General features: G+C 35.9%; 1 protein-coding gene and 2 non-coding genes across 38 annotated transcripts in view; 1 reads left to right on the top strand and 2 right to left on the bottom strand.

Moving 5' to 3' along the window:
- Positions 1-20,638, top strand: part of Lingo2 (leucine rich repeat and Ig domain containing 2) — a 1,124,971-nt gene that overhangs the window by 579,621 nt on the left and 524,712 nt on the right. The gene's annotated exons all lie outside the window — the stretch shown is intronic.
- Positions 13,060-13,196, bottom strand: LOC111754330 (small nucleolar RNA SNORA2/SNORA34 family). The gene has a single exon (XR_002789033.1). It is a non-coding gene; the product is annotated as a small nucleolar RNA SNORA2/SNORA34 family (small nucleolar RNA).
- Positions 14,975-15,109, bottom strand: LOC111754354 (small nucleolar RNA SNORA61). The gene has a single exon (XR_002789054.1). It is a non-coding gene; the product is annotated as a small nucleolar RNA SNORA61 (small nucleolar RNA).

Genomic DNA, 20,638 nt, shown 5'->3' with positions numbered 1-20,638 from the left:
GTTAGAGAATATCATATTTTTAGATCAATGTAATTTTATATGTTACATCATTTGTAATGCTATATTAATAATGTTTTTTTGCTTCTTTTCTCCTCCCTGCAACAGTTTCTGGCTTTTCTCTTTTGTTTATCCTTTCCCTTTTTCTTCTCTGTTCTTTTTTCTTCTTGAATGAGTTCTTCCTATGTAATTTATAGTGAATATGCACTCACTATGTACCTCAGCATGGCCTTTGGCTCACAAGGATCCTCCTGTATCAGCCTCAGATTGTGGAGATTATAGGCATATGCCACACAAGTGACATTTTCCCCCTTTTCTTCTTTCCTTTTTTCCCTCCTTCCTTTTTTTCTTTCTTTTTCTGAGATAAGGTTTCACTATGTAATCCCTGTTGGCCTTGAACTTGCTACATAGCCCATACTGGCTGTCTTCCAATTTTCAGTTCTATCTCAGTTTCCCGAGAGTTAGGATTATAGGTTTGTTTGCACCAGGCTACCATGCTCAGGTTCTGGGTTTTATTATAGGGATAAAAATCAGGAGAGGGCGAGAACTAAAACTGTTTATAGTATCCACTGCAGGCTCTTTGGGAGGTCCTTTGCAATTGATTCTTGTTTAATGAAAGACTAATTGATCAAGGAGAAGTGCAGGAATACAGTTGCTCTTTGACTTATAATGGGGCTACCTCTCACCAATCTTTAACTGTAACCAACTAAACATTATAGTTGAGTAACTGTAAGCATACTGTAATAACTATAAGTGTACAAGTTACTGTAGGTATACTGTACCATAAGCATCAGTTGTTTACACTCATGATCTAGTGGTCAGGGAGCGCTGAGACTCACTGCTGCTACACAGCATTATGAGAGTTTCTTATATAGCTACTTAGAAGAGATTGACACTGAAATTTTGAATGTTTTCTCTACTTTGTATACAAAATTAATTATGATAGGAATCTTTAAATTTTATTTATTTATTTATTTTATTTTTTGGTACCAGAGATCAAACTCACGACCTTGCACTTACTAGGTAGGTGCTTATGCCACTGAACTAAATCCCTGACCTTAATTTTTAATTTTAAAGAGAATAAAATCAAGTAAAATAAAACAGAGTAAAGCTGATCAAAAAAAAACAGTGTGATACAGGGTTTCAAAACAAGATAATAAAAAATCAACAATGACTACCACAGTGCCTCTTGTTGTCTTTAAAATAGCTGTCCATACCATTAGACTTAGGAAAATCAAACAAAACAGAACAGAATGGAATCAATAAAAACAAAACAATAGTGCCAAGAAAGGAATTCAAAACAAGATAATACAAATCCAAAATATCTATCAATATATCTTGTTATCTTTGAAATAGCTGCCCATGTCAACAGATAAAGACAAACAAGACAAAACAGAATAAAACCAAACTGAACAAAAAAAAAATGAAAATGATAGAGGACTTTAAAACAAGATAATAGAGAATTAACAATGGCTACCACCTTCAGAAGGAGATTCCCCATATATGCTATACTGCGTATTGTTATCCTCTAAATAGATGATCAGATTAACAATGGCTTTAGGCCTGCAAAGCCAATGAAACACTAAACACTGCAAGCATTAAGTTGTATTTTATTTCAGTAACTATCATGGTAGCCTGTGTTTCTCTGGATCGGCCAGTTGCTCATGGGAGGAGAAGGGAACGCTGGCTTTTCTGGTCTCCCAACCTGTATACTTGGAGGGGTTGGTGTCTGGTTGCCTTTCCTGCAGTCCACACATGGCACCAACTCACAGGAAGTGGCTGGCTTTTTCTTCTCTTCCCTGCAGCCCAAGAATGGTGCTGACACATACTGCTTTTATACTATGATAAATTAAAAAAACTATATTGAACCTTCAAAAGATGGAGACCCTCTGACAGAGTGTTCAGTTGACCATAGAGATGGAACATAAATCACTGAAAGTTGTAGACACCAGAGCAATCCTGTTAACCCAGCACCAACTTGCCTGGAACCTCCTTCCTCAGACTCCTAGGTACCAGGATTTCATGTGTGTACTGCCACACCCAGCTGTGGAGCCTAAATTTAACCAAGGATGTGCAGGTATGGAGCACTTTGGTTGACTTTGACTGGGTCCTGGAAGTTGTCCTTGAATTTATTTTTAGCAATTGATGAGTCAGGTGGTATATGAATATTTAGCATATTAATCCTATTTATATTTACTTATTTACTCATTTTAATAATTGCTTTAATGACTCATAAGAAACAAAGCATAGCACAGTCAACCCAGAAAAAAGCAAACATTTCACCTAAAAGTCAATGTTTTAAAGGAAGTATTATTATTAATATTACTATTATATTTGAGGTGTTGCCATGTTGAGGTTGCCATATATTTGAGGTGTTGCCAGGCTGCATTGCACTCACTTTGTAACCAAGGATGGTCTTGAACTCACAGTGATCCTCCTGCCTCAACCCACTGAGTGCTGGGAGTAAAAGTGTGCCCCACCACACTCAGCTCAGGATAAATGTAGTTTGATTGACTAACAATCTGGATGAAGACATGTCAGCAGCATTAAAGATATTTTCACTGTTATACACCAACTGATTTAAATTAGCACACTGTTAAACCATATGAACAAAAAGTATTTATGCTAATATCATGAGTGTGCACTTATCTACAAGCCAGTTTAATTGGAACTACTGGAAGATGTGTATATCTGAAAGTTAAAACAGAAGCATACGTATTAACCTAAATCATATAGTCTTTACATCACTAAACATTTGTTGGGCGCAGGCACTCAGCATACCATACCCCACCTGGGACTAAGGACCACGCCAGCTTCCGCAATGCGCTACGTCCCTCTTTAAATTAGCCAACCCGTGCGCACTTCGTGCTCACTCCGTACTCTGTGGCAACTCCTGATTGGCCACAGCTGGATATAGTAGCCAGAGCCTGCGTCCCATTCCAGCCCTGCTTCCTCGTGGCAGCCTGTGATTGTTCACGGCCAAATATATAAACCAGAGCCCGAGTAAATAAAGCAGCAGTTAACTGTCGCCCACAAGAGCGTCTCCTGTCTCATTGGGGGGCTGCGCCAGTCAAACATTAAGGTTTTTATTTCTATTTATGTAAGCCTTGAGCCTACCAGATTTTATCCTGTAATGTTTTCAGTGAGTTGGCTGATGCTTGAATATCTGTATAACCCTTTTTTGTTCCCTAGTGGAGGACCTTAACAAAGCTAGCCATCTGCAAAGGCAACACTTAAACATAAAGATGAAATTAATATGCCCTGAGAAACAATTTACTGAAGCATCTGTAGGTATTTTAACCAATTATTAAAAACAGATTAACTAGCAGTCAAAATATAGAAAACACATAAAGCAATTACATCAAATCAATGTGCCCTTTTAGATGTATTGGCCATGTTAAATTATAATAATCTTTTTCTTAGCTTATAACCAAAGATTATTTAGAATTTTCCCTAGAGACCTCACTTAGCTCTCATTCTTAATGTAAATCGTAACTGTTTTTCTTTAATACTATTAAATTGATTTGAGTACAGTAATCCCCGACTTACCAACATTCGAGTTGCGAATTTTCACAGATACATAGGACCTCACATTTGGAACATTAGTAGAAGTGAACAAATTGTGAAAGTAGCTCATATATCTGCTGGACATTATTGCAGCTGTGTTGCTGTGTCTTACTGGACAGTGCGATTGTGTACAGTAGTACAGTGCCTAATCACAACCCAGGGTGTCCAGAAGCAAGAGGAAATGCAGTGGTGATGTGAATGGGATGGCTGGGGAACACAAAACAATGTGCAAAGTGCGTTTGTGTCAAAGGTGTGGGAGACTCATTTTGTCTGATTTAGGTTTGAATCTAACTTGTGAACGTTCTCCCAGAACTCAACTTGTAAATCATGGATTAACTGTAGTTTTGTTGTTGTTGTGAGTTAACACTACAGACTTACTACGAACAAGAGTCAGAAGAGGGAGACAAAGAAGAGCTGTAGATTGCTATATGGATTTTTATTTTCCCATTATGAAATCAAGTCTAAGCCTTGCATTTTTACTCATACATTTGGTGAAAGATCAACTCTTTAAAATCCTCCATTTTAAATAGGCCCCAAATTTGTGAAATATAACTTAAAGGTGACATTTTAAGAACAGATATTTAGTTGCTTATAATTTTTTAGATATATTACATGCCTTTAAATTTCCCCTTGTGAACTTTCAGAAAAAAATAGAGATAAAGGAAAAGAAAGAGGGACAGACAGAGATAACAGAGAGAGTGAACACAGTATTATTAAGTCCCTGAAGTCAGAATGTATCAGAACTCACCTCATCCTAACTGAACTCAGGCCACAGCCTGCCTTGATTTTTGGCATAAGTAGGCTACAATTCCGTAACATTCTCACAGAAGTCTTTCCGGAGGTAAGACAACATTTGCCAGTTTCATTGTGTCAACAGATCCAAAAAACCTGAAAATAAATTTCTACACAAAAATGAGGCTTTACTCAAAAATCCATTCCAAAGGCTTTCTGTACAGGGATCTGTGACATATGCAAAGAATTCTCATGAGATTTCAAATGTCTGGCAATGTCATTTAGTAGCTACAAATCACATGCACTTTAAATAGAGAGACAGGGCTGGGGATTTAGCTTAGCAGCATAAGCACCTGTCTGGCAAGCTCAAGGTTGTGAGTTTAATCCCGGTTACCAAAAATAAATAAATGAATAAATAGATAAGTGGAGAGAGAGAGAGAGAGAGAGAGAGAGAGAGAGAGAGAGAGAGAGAGAGATTTGAGAGAGAGAGGCAGGGAAGGAGAGAAACAGAGAGACAGAGGGGATTTACAAAGCAATTTAATTTTTATCTAAAATGTTTAGGACACAGAAATGTTTGTGATCTAAGGAGGTGATTTCCCTGGACATCTTCCTAAAGGACATTCCTCTCCACAGTGTCTCAGGACTAGGTTTCCCATGATGGTTGTGTGAGACTCTTTGCTCAAGACATTGCAGAGGTCTCCTTGGTGGGCAAATTGTAATTCTGTCGACCCAGAAATGGGGCAGGTTGACCTGAGTGCGTACCTAAGGAAACTGCTACACATCTCGAAGGGTATTTCTGGACATCTCTTACTGTTTCTGGTTAGAGATGCTGGTGTTCCTGTCTCATTTTTCCAGGAACTTGGGAGCCTCTACCTGCTGAAAAGGTAAAGAAAGGCAAATAAACCTCAAAGGCTGCAGAAGTTTGTGGAAAGAAAAAACAAAAAATGAACTTTTTTTTTTTAAATTTTAAAAAAGATATCGGCTGTTTCAGAGGGAAAGAAGAGGGCCAGGGAGAGTAGAAAGGAGAAACTACGAGCCTCTGGTCTTTGGCCATAAGAGCAAATGTCACTGGACAGGGTCTGAGGAGGCTGTGATAAGCAACCTAACCCCTGTGACCTCCTAGAATATGATTACAGGTTGGATCACACCTATCACAGAAAAGGAATTCTTAGGATCGCCAGTAAAATGTTTGGAAAGGTTGGTTTAGACAGAAATTATAGTATACGCTTAAAGATATTGAGAACAGGCCCTCTAGAGTGAGAGAGGCGCCTCATTTCCTGAAAGGGAGGACATTTGTCTTCTCTGGATGGGGAGGGATTCCTGAAACAAAGTTAGCACCCATAGAAAGGTAGGAGTCCCTTTCAAGGGAAGGGCCCAGTTTTTTATTTGTTTGTTTTGTTTTTGTTATTAGAAAAGTTTTTAGATAGGTAAATATTCCTTGTATTTTCTCAACCTGTTCCTTTATTTTAGGATCATGTTCCTGCTCTTTGCTTTTTCAGTGACACCCCTTTGTGGACTTAAGGATTCCTGAGGAATTTTGGGTGTGGCAGGTCTAGAAAAGAAGGGGCCTAAATTTAGCTTAGGGAATATTGATATGAATCCCTGTGGGTGACTTCGACAGTGCTGGAAATTGAAGTCTTCTAAAGAGTACAATTTTCAGTTCTGATGTCCTTGTCTCTTTTCTACCTTTTATTCTTTCTGTCCCTTTTATTCTTTCTGTCCTGTACCATCATCACAAAGTGCCTTCAGGCACCCTCCTTTTATTTCTAATACATGCATAATAAGTTTGAAATTAGTGAAATCATACCTACATCAATAATTTAAAGCAAGAAATTGTATATTATTCATAGTGAATGTTCTGCAGTCTTACAAATATTTTTAATGTTTCATGTACAGAAAGTTATATAAAAACCATGTAGATAAATGCTAAATATGAAAATAGGAAGGAGATTTTACACATTGACATGTGTAAAATGTTTTTGTGAATACATTTGTTGGTGTCTGTTTCAGAGTTTAAACTAAAAATCTACAAAAATTCTGAGGCATTCTAAATGTATTTCTCAGTCCCGAGTGGCTTCAGTTCACTAAATTATTCAGTGTTCTACATAAATGTGTCAAATGTATTCACAGGGCATAAATGAAGAGATCTAGTGCTTGATAACCACAACTGTCTTTCTAATAATGAATAAGATTTTATAAAGACATTGAAAACAGGATAGCAAGTAGCTCTTAAAAACTCTTCACTGCAGAATTGTACTACCCCACATTTATATATAAAAGGGATTTATAAGAATGTGATTATAAGCTGAATAAAATATGAGTTTAAATAGACATTTATCGGACTGAAGAGGTGAGTGGTAAATTCAGTCCGTTAAATCTGCTAAAGATCCTTGGATAGCTATGAGGTCTCGTATTCCCCTCTTCTTTGTGTGATTGTCATTTCCTGACACGCGATATGTATCGTTTGGCACATTATCTATGTGTTACACGTTTTGGCTCCTCTGCTTTCAAAGATCATCTGTCCTGCTACATTTGGCAGAGGATATGGTTCCTCACATTTGTCTTCGACGCCTGGTTCTTTGCTGGGACTTTACACTGTTGTTCTGTGTGTCCTACACTTAGTGTTCTCTTCCTGCTCCTTTCTCTTCATTTCTAGCTGATGCTTTCTTTTTTTCAGAATGAATCTTTGGAGTTGGTGTTGTTCCAGCACCATCTCACGTCAGCATTGCTGAGATACAAAAATGGATTCCTAAACTCAGCGCTGCTCTCATGAATCCAACAACATGGTGTTCATAGCTAAGAACCTGTATTGTCAGTGAGGGCCCTGAATATTCACATTAAAGAGAATTTTTCAGAGCTCGTCAATGGTGATGAGGTACAATATCTGCTGTATTATTTATATTTTTTTAAAAAATCTTTAATTTGACTTTTGGGCATCATTGCCTTGATATTATCTGGTTATCCATATCAGATACATGATCCCCGTTACTGCTAGTTTGAGTTGTGTTTAGTTTCCGTTGATTGAAAAGAATGCGTTAGTTGAGGTAAGAAATCCACAATGCAGCATGATAACAATTCCTCCACATGTTTAGATCTCCTGCCTGGTGCCAGGGCTGGTTTTTTCACTTGGCCTCTCTAGTAGACACGGGGGACGCACTGGCTGGATTCTCCTCGAGAACAGTCTTGCTGCTGGCTGTGAGAGATGTTCTAGCTAGCAGGTCCTTCAGGGCCTGCTCAGCTGCAGTGGGCAGCCTTGCTCTACCCTTATTCTTGCAGTACCTGGTGAGTGAGTGGAAAAGGCACTGCCATTAGTTAGAAGTGGTCAGATAGCATCACAGTTTGACTTCTTCCCCTTCCTAATCCTGCATCTAATTCCTTTTTCCCACAGGCGTTGTGTTGATTATTCCTAAACTTTGCTTTAGCATCTCCTTGCAGAGAACCCATCCTACAGATGCCCCAGATTGCATAGTGTTGTGTAGGCTGTTTTGTCCATACTCTTCATAATTCTGAACATTAACTACGTATGAAGTTTTGCTCTTTAAAAATTCAAGCTAAGGGGCTCAGGATTTAGCTCAGCAGCATAAGCACCTGCTTTGCAAGGGCGTGGTAGTGAGTTCGATCCCTGGTACTGATAAAAAAAAAAAAGCTAATTATAATTTTTAAAATCTTCTTCCCATACATGATATCTTCTCAAGAGTGCATTTTTTTCACCAGGAATGTGGTTATTACAATGGTTTTTTGGGTCTCATAAGGACCTGTTATTTTCACCAGAGCGCATGAACATGTGTTAGAAAAATGTGTCCCTCCTTGAGAGAAATGCTGACTTTTAAACTCACTGCTAAGCCCATACATAGAATTCTTGTCTTGAAAGAATAAAGAGTTTCTTTCAATATCCCCAGGAAAATTAACCACTGAAACCATTCATAGACATTCTCAACATTATCTTCAGTAATGGTATGAAATGGCTTTCTGTTGAGAAATACTGAATCCTTTGAGTTGTTTTATCTTTCCGCCACACTGCATCAATATCAGCAGCCACGTTTTTGTTATTCATTTTTTCTCCTTTTGGGATTAGCTAGTGGTCCTTTCTACTTAACCTTTTTGAATGCTATCAGGAATGTGTTCAAATAATTTATTATTACAAGCATATGGCTGTGAACCTGGCCCTTGGATTGAAAAATGAAGTAATTAATGAAATAAAAGGCTTTGTTTTTAACTGAACCATGAAAGAAAACAAGTTAATGAGTATTCAAATCTTAGACCAATAGGTTAAGTATGTGTTCACCTGGGCAAAAGACTTCAGCCTTTGACGTTGCAGTGTGGAGATACCAATAAAATGAGACTTGGCAAAACACTGCTAGTTGTATCTAGATGTGACTTTAAGGTAATCTCTACACTGGACACTTGGGAGTTGATAATGGTACTTCCACATTTACATCACCTAAGTCCCAGTGGCCTACATCACCCCTTCATTAACTAAACAGTTATGTTTACTGAGAGATTCTTTTTTATCTAGACTGTGTAGAATGAAAAAGGCAAAAAGTGAGCTGAGGAAAAATGTTACAAAGGAAAAAATCAACATGGAAGCACCTTTCTAGGTAAGTTTCAGAAAACGAAAGAAGGTGCTAGTCCTATGCTTTTTTCTATCAATTTTTTTTTTTTTTTACTAAATTCTGCAACTTCTTTTAGATTTGGAATCCCCCACCCTCTTTAATTTTCTGTTTAGAAATCCTTACCAAATTTTGCAGTTTTGCCAGGGAACAGGAAAGGATGAGGAAAAGAAATGATTCAGACATCCTGTTGAAGTCTATTTGGGTAGCAGAGCCTGTGGGATCCCATATTGTTTACCAGCTGCTCCTAAGCTCTCTGCTGAACCTGGACTCATTTTACAGCTAGAGTTGAATTAACAATACAGACTGCATGCCTGCCAGAGGCTATTGAAGAATGTGGAGGAGATAGCAACATAATCATGCTGAAAACAGAATTTGAAGATCACCTTGTCCTTCTAGCATCAGGTACTCAGCAAAACAAGATGACTGATTTATCTTCGCATCTCATGCCATTATTAAATAAGTAAAGGCAAGAACACAAGCACAGGATTGCACAACAGTGTCATTGGTATGAGTCATAGTGCCTGCAATTTAGCAGTCACATTGTCTAGCTCAGACAGGTGTCAGGGTCTGGCAGATGGCAGTGAGGATTTCATTGCAAGATTCACAATCTCTTGAAAATTGTTTGCCTTGTTTTTCTTTCTTTAAAATCGTGTGCTTATGTGTGTACTATAACATATTCATGTAGCATAATTTGTGCTCTTATACTTTGAGAATAAATTGTAACCACAAATAGACTCAGGGTTGTATTAACTCCCTTTTATTTTTTTTTCCTGTTAGTTCTAATTCAATGTTCAGTCAACAAATATTTTTGAGCAACTGCTTTGTGATAGGTACTAGTCTAGACTCTTGGGGCATACTAACATAACCCTTCATTATTATGTAATATATATATATATATATATATATATATATATATATATATATGTCATCCATTACTTAAAGTAATGTATTTTATTTAAATATACTTTGTCTTCTTTTAATATTGCTATATAACCCTTCTTAACTGCCATTATTGGATATGTTTTCTTCTTATAACTTTAATTTCAACCTCACTAAAGATCTTGTATTTAAGCATGAGTCTCATAAGCATATCAGGCCTTTTTTAAATAGAATTTAAAAAAGTTTTACCTTGTAAAAGAAGTTTCACCCACCTACATTTTTGATACTAAATATTTGAATATTTTCCATTATTTATGTTTTCTCCTTTATTAAAGTTTCTTTTTGTATAATTTTAATTTCTTGTCTGAGCTGATTTTATTAGGTGATGGGATCTGAAGTGCTCACCCAGATTCATGTTTATAAACCTAATCCCAGGGCAGCAGTTTTATGAGACGCAGCCTTTGTGAAGGTGTTTAGTTCATAAGGCATCAGTCCTTGTCATTGAGTTATGTCACAGCAAAAGCGACTTGCAAAGGTGAATTTGTACTTTCTTGCCCTTTCTGTCCTTTACTATGTGAAGACACAGCAAGAAAGCCATCCCGGATTCTGATACCCGATCTTTTTATTTCATTTAAGATGATAGTCTTAACAACAATGATTTGATACTTAGCAAGCATTTGTTATAGCGTACAAATGAGTGTACTGACCTTTCTCAAATGCAAAGACCTTGGGCTTTTTTTCAGTCATTACCTCCCTCATCCTCCATGTCTGTCTTTTGAATTTAAGCCCTTAGACTCAATCACTACTTTCCGTATTTTTATTCAATGAATTTGCTAAATGCCTTATTCTACACTATTCTATTTTATACTTTTTTTCACCTTGTACCCCACTCATTTTTCTGAATTAAATTCTTTTCTGAAGTTCTTTTATTATTAATACTGTTTCAGTGAAAGCTGTGAGTGGCAGTGCCTTTGACTGAAAATATCTATTTTAACCTCACTCTTGATTAAAAGCCCAAATGTGGATATAATTCTAGGTTGACAGATATTTTCTCACAATACATGAAATGTACTCTTCCACTGTCTTGTGTTCTCTATTGGGGTTGATTCCAAGATTGGATTGCTGTCAATCTAGCTGTCATTATTTTTCAAGAACTCTAAGGAATTTTGTGTTTTATGTTAGTAAGTTTAAAGTTTTTGAAAATTAAGTCAGTTAAATGTAGGGTCTTTTAAAATTTATTTTATGATGGGTTTTTTCTTTATTTCATACTATCTCCTATATATGGAGAGAGAGAAGGTGAGAGAGAGAGAGAGAGAGAGAGAGAGAGAGAGAGAGAAAGAAACAAAGAGATTTCTAATATTTTTACAGCTTCTTAAGATTTTGAAATCACAATGACTAGCATATCTGTTTCACTATTTCACCATTTTCCCTAAAAGACGCATAATACTAATTGTATTCTTTTTTAATTTAATGGTGTTACATGTGTATGTCTTTTCAAATTCTGTGGAGTTGCTTGCTTATAGGTCTCTTTTACGTTTTGACACAGAATTTTCTTTCACCACACTTTTTCCTGAATGGAAACACTGAAAGTATTCCACAGTTAAGGCAATCTTAGCAAGTTTTTCAGTGACCCATGCAACCACCCTCTGTCTACCACTGTTTCTTGTGCATGATTTGCTTATAAAAGAAAGGCTGTATCAAACAACTTACTGTGGGCAAGGGGAGGCATTCATTCATGCATTATTGCTCAGCTATACTAAATGTACAATAGCAGCTATATTTTTGCAGTGACTTTACTTTTGCTTTTACTTTAAGTGGAAAATATTGAAAACCACTTAGGTGTAATAGTGATAAAATTTAAAACATTTTTTTCAGGAAATACTATGTTTGTTTTGTAAGGAGTAAAAGTCCCTAATTACTAAATGCCTAAAACTAAGTCATTTGGGGACAGGGAGGAGTAAAAAGGAAAAAGTAAATAAGAAATATAAATACCTTCAAGCATAGCAAGGTTGATTTTTATATATGATTTGGAATCAGTTATTTTGCTTTATACCTATTATAACACCATAGGTTCTAGAGTGCCTACAGTCAAAGTGTTTGAAATCTGAGTTCATCCTTCAACTCTTAGTGGCAATGTAATGCTGGACACATTATATGACTTATTTGAGTCCCAGCTTTTTTCATCTGGGCAAGTGACCATTCTCTAGGCCACAGGACTGTTTCAATGATTGAAAAAGGTCATGAGCATAATGAATCTGATACATCACTAGGTATACATACGCACACAATTTAAGGAGACATTTATGTTGAATCACATTTTGTAGAGGTTTCAATCTATTGTGCTTTGATGGCCAATCTCCATCGTCCACAGGCATACTAAATTGTCTTCCAGTATGGACTGATTTGCTTAGTTTACTTTTTCTACCTGAATTTAGAGCTGAGTTGTTTGGAGGCCAAGAGGAAAGAGGAGCTCTGTCACTTGCATCCTCTTGCTTTTTTTTTTCCTCATTGTAGAGCATGAATGCTCCACCAAATGTGAATAAACAACAATATACATCTATTCAAAGAATGTGAACTTGAAGAATCAGTTCCAGGACACGTTCAAAGTGTTTTGTGTAGTTTATTTTTCAGCTTATTTCTCAGCCTATTTATCCTGAGCTAAAAAGGAGAATGAGTTTAGGAAGGAACATCTGAGACCTCCTGAACCATAAAAATGTTACTGACAACAAAACTATTGTGAGGTTTCTGCCTCTCATAACTTCTTTTTTTTTAAATTTTTTTTTAATTTTTATTTTAAAGGGAGTAAAATTAAACACAATGAAACAACAAAATAGGACAGAAGAAAGCAATGTAAGAGATATAAATTTCAAAGCTAGACAATCTGAGATCCTCACTGTCTATCATATTGTCTCTTGTTTTCTTCCAAATAGTTGTCTGTATCTTCACATACAGAGAATTCATACAAAACAACATAGAATAAAACTGATCTGAACAGAATGAGGAAGGCATTTTAGGTCTTTAAAACCAGACAATAGGGAAGTCACTAATGGCTGTCATAGAGTCTCTCATTCTCTTCAAAATAGCTGTCCATACTTTCATGTATATTGAATTTCAACAAAACAAAACAGGCATGGGGGGAGGGATTGCTTGGTTTCCCAGCGCTCCAAGTCCCAGCATGGCGTGGGTCCCGGTAAATACCGTGGCTCCTGTCCTAAGCCACCATAGTCTGCCATGCTCACAGCCACTCACTGGGCGTGGAGGGGGTGCTTCAAGCTGTTTCTTTCTAATGAATTGACCATTTCACTGCCCAAGTTCTGAAATGGCCAACATACCATAGAAAGACATTTCTTTAGGCTCCTGCTTGAAACCAACAGAGTCAGGAAGCTGCCTTCCTTGATTTAGGGCCAACATAACTTTCTTTAGATTAATTTGAACAAAGGCCTAAACCACTGTCTTATTCTGGTTTACTGAACTCAAAGCTCTACTTTGTTCTTTCCTATACTCCTCTCTCTCCCCTCCACTCAAGTTAAAAATTTTCAAAGTAATGCTTCCAGAAAATTATATTGGGAAATCCCAAAGCTTGGTAAAGAAAAAAGGAAGGAGTTTTGAAAAGAAAGCAAGGGATAGTAAGTGAAGAAAGTCCAATCCACTTTCATTTCCTTGGATCAAGCTGTCAGGAGGGTATCTCCACTTTTAAGAAGAGAAAATAGAGGCAGAAAATGTTTGTTAAACATTTTGCGGCTTCTGCTTGTATGATTAGTTATCACTTAGCTTGCTGCAGTTTTGTAAATCTGAATGACTCTTATGGAGAATTACCAGTTTGTAAAACAAGGTAAAATGCTCTCAAAACACTTTAAAAAATCTTTTTTATGCTTTTATAAGTAAGTTAATAGCTACAATTTTACACTATTTTATTTGTTCAGCTGTTAACCCATAATATTTTCCAAATAAAAATGAATAATTCAATACAAGTTTTGTATTGGAAACAGTCCAGGATTTAGAAACTCCATTAAAAAAAAAAAAATTGAAAGTTTGCACTAAATTTCCTTTATACTAACCCTGCAAATATCAAGAGCTGACCCTTAGTATGTAACACCATCAGAATTGTTTCTTCATAAATGTTAATGTAAATAAGATAAATATATTTTATATTTGTATTTTTACAAAATGAAAGAAAGCAGTAGATACCTAAATAAGATAAATCATGGGATAATGCAAATTAGCTTGTCTGTTCTTCAAGAATAGGAAATGAAATGATGCAAATTGCACGAGATAATTAGAACTGTATGTGACAGATGTCTGGAAAAGGAAAAGAGGCAAAGCATGAGGAGGACGAGGAGGAGGAGGGTTATGTCTTAAAACAGAGACTGGAGGACAAAGGAACCAGTGAAAGAAATGGTAACCAATGCCTGCTGCATAAGAGGGAGGATTAAAAACTACTGTTGACCCTGGATCTGCTTGTAAAAGAAGCCTACTACAGCACTTGGATAAAGCATCATTTTCTGGGAAGGGAGCTAGTAATATTCTCTTTTGAGTTTTGTGAAGAAGACTTAAATATTTACTCAAAATATTTTTTTTTCTTTTACAATCACTTCCATCATGGTTTCTAGATAAAATGCAAGATGCATACAGAATCTGCTAAAGAAATGTTTACACACTTCAACAGTTTGACCTAAAAAATGTTTGGAATCTTACTCCTATCACTTTGAATACCACTTGTAATTGTACAAAGCAAAGGTAGCATGTATTAATCTTATGATGTCTCAATAAACTTAGTATTAAACCATTTATAGAAGTTGGGCCAGGGATTTAGCTCAGTGGCTCAAGCACTTACTTGCCTGGTAAGCACAAGGTCGTGAGTTTGATCCCTTAGTACAAAACAAAGAGAGAGAGACAGAGACAGAACTTCTTTTCTCTAATGTATTTTGATGGTCTCTCTCTACCTCTCTCTCTCTCTGTCTCTCTCTCTGTGTCTCTCTCTGTCTCTCTGTCTCTCTGTCTCTCTGTCTCTCTCTGTCTCTCTCTCTCCCCCCCCATTGGCATAATTATACTATAATATTTTTGTTTTGTCTCTGTCTCTGTCTCTCTACATTGGCATAATTATACCAAAGTATCTTTGTTTCTATTTTAGATTGAACACTATATATATATATATATATATATATATATATATATATATATTTTAACCCTGTTTGAAACTAGCCCATCTGCAGTATACCAGACTATAAGGCGTTGGGGCCAGCTTCAGCATTCCTCCTTTCCCTCCTTTAACGACCACCAAGACCAGTGTTTAGATCCGATGGGAAAGGGAACTGGAGGGTGAACACTATATTTTTGATCAATATGTAATCTTATTGATTGTGTGTCTCTGAAAGCCTGGCAAGACTTTGCATATGGAAATTATGAACATTGGTATGAGATATTAGAAAAAAAGACCAAGCACAAAAATGATGTTTTCAATTGCCTTTACTCTAATATACAGTATTCATATATCATGAATTAAATCTGAAAGATGGATAAGTCTGAGAACCTCATCATGGTCAGAATGTGGTAGCAAAGAATCAGTAGTGGAAGATTCCATATCACTGATTTAAATTACATAATAGGTAATGTCTTTCGTAATGTGTTACTGATTTTTATTCTAGTGATTGAAAACAATTTTAAATCCTTTTATAGGTCAGTTCCTTTAATCTCATTTCACTACAGCATCTGAAATCCCTGAAGGTTTCACTTTTTTCAGTACTTTTTTGGAAACATAATCCTTAGAACTGATTGTAGATTATTAATTAGATCAACCAGTACACAGGATCTTTATGTTTATTCTGATATGGATATGGACAAATTAGCACATTAATAAAGACATCACACTGTTTATTGTTGCTGGGACAGAGGCATTCCCATTTTAGATAGTTTTTATTTGACCAGAACTGTATTGTACACTGTGTAAAATCTGGCAACTGCAGTTATTGCCTGAGGGATGCTTTGCTCAAAATGGAACGGCAGATGGTACATCATGATGTATTATTAAAATCTAAAATAGTTTGCATTACCTTTATCACCATTACCACCACCATCATTGTATTATGAACTTATCTGCAATTGTCTGATCAGGAGCCATTGCTTGCAATGATTTCTCACCTAATCCTATGGGTCTCCATGCCACTGACCTTTCCAAGGTCGCTCTGAGCGCTCTTTCTCCTGCTGATTCTTTTTCATCCCCTCAGACCTCCAGGATCACTCCCTACATCGGTCATGGTGTATTAAAGCTGACAAATTCTGTGTTGGTTTAGTATTATTTTGAGGAAGAAAACATTGATGTTCAGGATTTTTTGATGAGTGGCATCAAAATCAGACAATGATGTACAATTTTTTAAAATTCTGCTTTTCTAATCTTCTGTGCTCTTTCATGCAGTCCTACACTCACTTAGATTTACATTTTAAACTTACAAACCTGGAAAAGAAAGGCACCTGACTTTATATTATCTGTTATACATATTTCTCTGACTAACCAGATTTAACATTTTTACAATGCACATACATTTGACATTCTTTTGTATCTCTCTAAGGTGTAAAGCCAGTTTCCAGAACAGGAAAAGAAACACATTTCTTTATAGTTAATCTTATTGGATGTTTGATGTGACAGTTTAGTGGATTTTTAAGCCATTGGAAAGACTGGCATTTTCAATTAGATACATTTGTATCATCTTTATACTGTGACGCTGTACATAGTTGATATTGTTGTTAATAATGAGCTAATGGGCATAAATATGTCATTATTCTGTGATAAAATCTACTTTAGACTCCTAATATAATCACATATAAAATTGTTTAAGTATATGTAAACTGAGAGATAAATGAAATAATATAGAATTTTAACTTAATCATGTGTTTCTCCAATGTCGAATTATTTATAAATCAATGTTTATTAAATAATCAAATTGAACTTACATTAGTTGTATCTTACATCCATCCCTCTTTTCCAGAAGTTCACTTATGATACTGAAAAAAATGTGTTATTCTAAAATTTAAGGTTTTCATAATTGTTGGATGGATACTAAATATACTCAATTTGGCATTCTCTAAGGCAAGAAGGGACATATATTTATTTTTCAAAAGCTATTCCAATTTAAAATTATTTTGATAGATACTCAAATTAAGTCTAGAAAAAACAGGAGGACTTTTCAGTTAGTAACTTGAAAAATATCTAATCCTCAGGGATTGGAATAAATCAAGAGATGATGCTGTATTTTAAAATAGCTATTGGCTTGTTTGAGAAAATGTGTATTTTTTTTCCTCATAGCAAAGCCAAGCAATATCATTATGAAATATAAACCTTTGCTTCAAATGATAATCGATGATGTGTTAACCTTGTTTTTCTTAGTAGGTAGTAGGATCAGTTTTAGTGCCTTCTGTGAAGTTATGCTTTTTTTTTTTTTTTTTTTTTTTTTTTGTCTTTTTCTTTTTTATCGGTACCAGGGATCGAACTCACGACTGCCTGCTTGCAAGGCAGGTGCTTATGCCATTGAGCTAAATCCCCAGCCCCTGTGAAGTTATTCTTAATGCAATTCAAAGACAATTACGTAGTACAACCCCCTATGTCTCCCTTTACTGCAAAGACATCCTGGCATGTTCTCACATTCCCACTACAACACGTAAGCAGCGTTTAAATTAAGAGCATAACCCAGTGAAGGGATAAAAGTGCTGAATGAATCTATTGACTCTGCCACTTCAGATTCTGCCTCAAAGAGAATTATAAGTGGACCTGTATAATCAGTAAACTGGAATATAAGGATTTTTATATTGGTGCTGAAGGTTTTGTTGTTGTTATTTTCTTTTTCTGAGACTGGGTCATCTATCTCAGTTGATCACAAATGACAGCAGCTCCCTTTGAAAGATAGTTTTTAATATAGAAAGCCTACATTGTATACTGCTTTACACTGCATGTCGTCATGTGGCAATTTTTAAATCAATTTTGCATTTAAGAAAACTGAAGTAATTTTCTCAGAAATTAAGCAGATCTATCTCTGCTTTATTAAAATCCTAGCATCAGCATCTTATCTTGTATTACACAGTGGAGAAACTTTTTTTGTCAATAAATATATGATGTTCCTTGCAAAGAAATTGCATGAATAACATATGACATCAGTGTGAAGAATCTAGTCCCAGAAATAAATGAGATGTCTTTGACATTATTTATGAATGATTAGATAGGAACCAGTGAGTTACAAATAATCCTAAAAAAGGATAAGTTTATTTACTTAAGCTCATTCAGAGTGAAGTGTAAATGACCCAAGTCAGACCTTGTTTATTGCAGAAATGTTGGAGTTAGTTCAAAAATTATTTCAGTGAGTGCCGATTCTGTTAAGAGACTATGAAAATCCTAGAAGCACGGAGACAAACAAGACACCAGGCTCTGTCCTCATGGAGGTCAGAACTTAAGGTTAAAAAAAAAAAAAAAATGACAGATAAGCAGACCAAAACCTTACAGATAGGATGTTCTGACTGGTAAACACACCGTGTCAACAAAGCACACACCAGGGCTGTAACTGACCGGGGCGCTGAAAAGAGCACAGAGGTTTCCCTGATCTGTCTCAGGCTTAGAGCCAGTGACTCAGACTTAGTCAGGAAATAGAAATACTGTGCGTTTTGGGTGCCTGAGGAAGGTGGAATTTGGGAGAAGAATAGTAAGGTGTAAGAGCATATTTCAATGTAACTTTGCAGAAGTCAAACAATCAGAGAATAGTGGCTCCCTGGGGATTTGAGCCTTGTCTTTCTTCTTTTCCTGCATCTCAAAAAATAGCTGGCACATCATAGCAATGGATAAATACCTAATAAATAAAATAATGAGATATTTCTGAGGCCAGATGCACATAGACAAAGGCAGAATGTTACGACAGTTTAAGGAGCCTTGGATAAGCAATGAGTGACCTAGAATCTGACCTTAATACTACCAGTTAGTTAACTGGTAGGTGTAGCTAGGGATCCAAGTTTGTTCACTTGCACAGTGAAAGGATTGGGCATTCCAATCTCCCAGGCCTTTTAATAAATCTAATGTACAAAATGATACCATTGCTGTTACAAAAAGCCCTATGCTCCTAGTCATTTCTAAGTTGTTTCTTATTGATTTAGAGTGAAGTTTTTCACAGACATATGAACTTTAATATAAGAATAAGATATTTAATGCACAAAAGATGTTTGTGATTCTCATTACATTGTGGAACCTAGTTTTGATTACTCACACATAAGCTGTTTAAATTTTTAAGAAAATTACTATAACTTTTAATATATTCTTCATGTATAAAGTAAAATAACATCCAAAAAATGTATTGCATTTTAAAACAGCAAAGATACTTAATTGGAATGGTCACGAGGTCACATCATGTCCCGTCAAGTCTGCCATTCAGCAGATGAAGTCACATGAACATTTAGGGCTGTCTGTACCTGATGGTGTGATGCCATGTGGCCAAAGGGTCTCCTCTTAGAAACACCATGTCCTTTGTCTTTATTGTGTTAATATTCTAGGATGACCCTTGAATTCATTGAGATTTGTCCAGAATGTCAATTTCAATAAAAGTGAATCCAGAAAGCCTAAAGCATTTCTAAAATTTATTAGTGGAAAGGTGGAAACTATTCTCTGTGACTACATTGTAACCTTTTGCTCAAGTATAGCATTGGATGCAATGGAGAAACTTAATTGGAGCCTGGTCTTTGATCCTTTGTACAATAGTTGCTTTTTATTGATTGGTGCCACATGATTTTTTCTTAATAATGTGTCATGAATGTAATTTGGTGTATTAAGTAAGTTTCTCCAGAGTATGGTATGCTTTTGAATATTCAATTTCCAGTATTTTTTGCTTGAGTATTCTGTAACTCTCAATGAAACTCAGTTTTAGAAACTCAGTTTTAGAAAATCTCATCATCCCTAGAAGCAACACTGTTTTCATTAGCTTTGTCATCAAACTGATTTTGAGCTGATCACATAGGAAACTGAATGAAACTGAATGAAAGCGGTGTGAGAGAAAAGACTGAGGACAGAAGAAAAATAAATGAAAATAAACCTGAAATCAAAATTTCATAAAAAGTGAATAACTCATCTAATAAAGGTAGCCAATAAAACAAATATTTACAATATGCATTTATTTCATGTGAACGCAATTATATGAAACAGTTTGACAAACACATTCATGTAAATATGCCTAGTATGCTCAGAAGGCAAACAAATTTTTCATTTAAAATATATAAAAAGGAAAATATTTAGCAGATAGCTACAAGAACAAAATGAGCATGTAAATATTCTCAAGATATACCAAATGTTAGAAATAGACTCCTAATGACTTTCAGGAAGAAAAAACACATTTACCTTCATAGGACAGCAGTAGACTTCTATGATGGCACATCTGTGTCCTGCTGCAACAGATGACAGAATGAAAAATAATAATTTTTATCTATCCATCATCCATCCTAAACACAAGTCAAACTGCATTTAACACAACTATCCTGCCAAACACCATAGCTTAACAGTACAGTAGAGTATCAGTTTATCACTGTGACTGTACAGCTGACTAGCAACTTTAGCTTGCTGGGATTCCCAACACTGGGAAAGCACATCATACTGCATATCACTATCCTAAATTAAAGGAACAATTCAGTTTTTACTGACTGTCCTCCACACACTCAGACCCATGTAGACTGAATGCAAATTAGTTTCATACCATTGTAAAGTTTAGAAACAATAAATCCAACCATTATGAAACAGAGACCATCACGATTTGTGACTTACGACAAAAATACTCCTGGAAATAAACTTTGTTCCTACCTGCATATTCTGCTTCCAAAACGAACTCACAATG

This window comes from Cavia porcellus, unplaced genomic scaffold, assembly GCF_034190915.1.
Source record: "Cavia porcellus strain 051 isolate PalLab524CR breed Dunkin Hartley unplaced genomic scaffold, mCavPor4.1 scaffold_1, whole genome shotgun sequence".
NCBI classification, from domain to species: Eukaryota; Metazoa; Chordata; class Mammalia; order Rodentia; family Caviidae; genus Cavia; species Cavia porcellus.
Note: the sequence above shows the minus strand (reverse complement) of the source record. Positions and strands in the feature narration are given on the sequence as shown.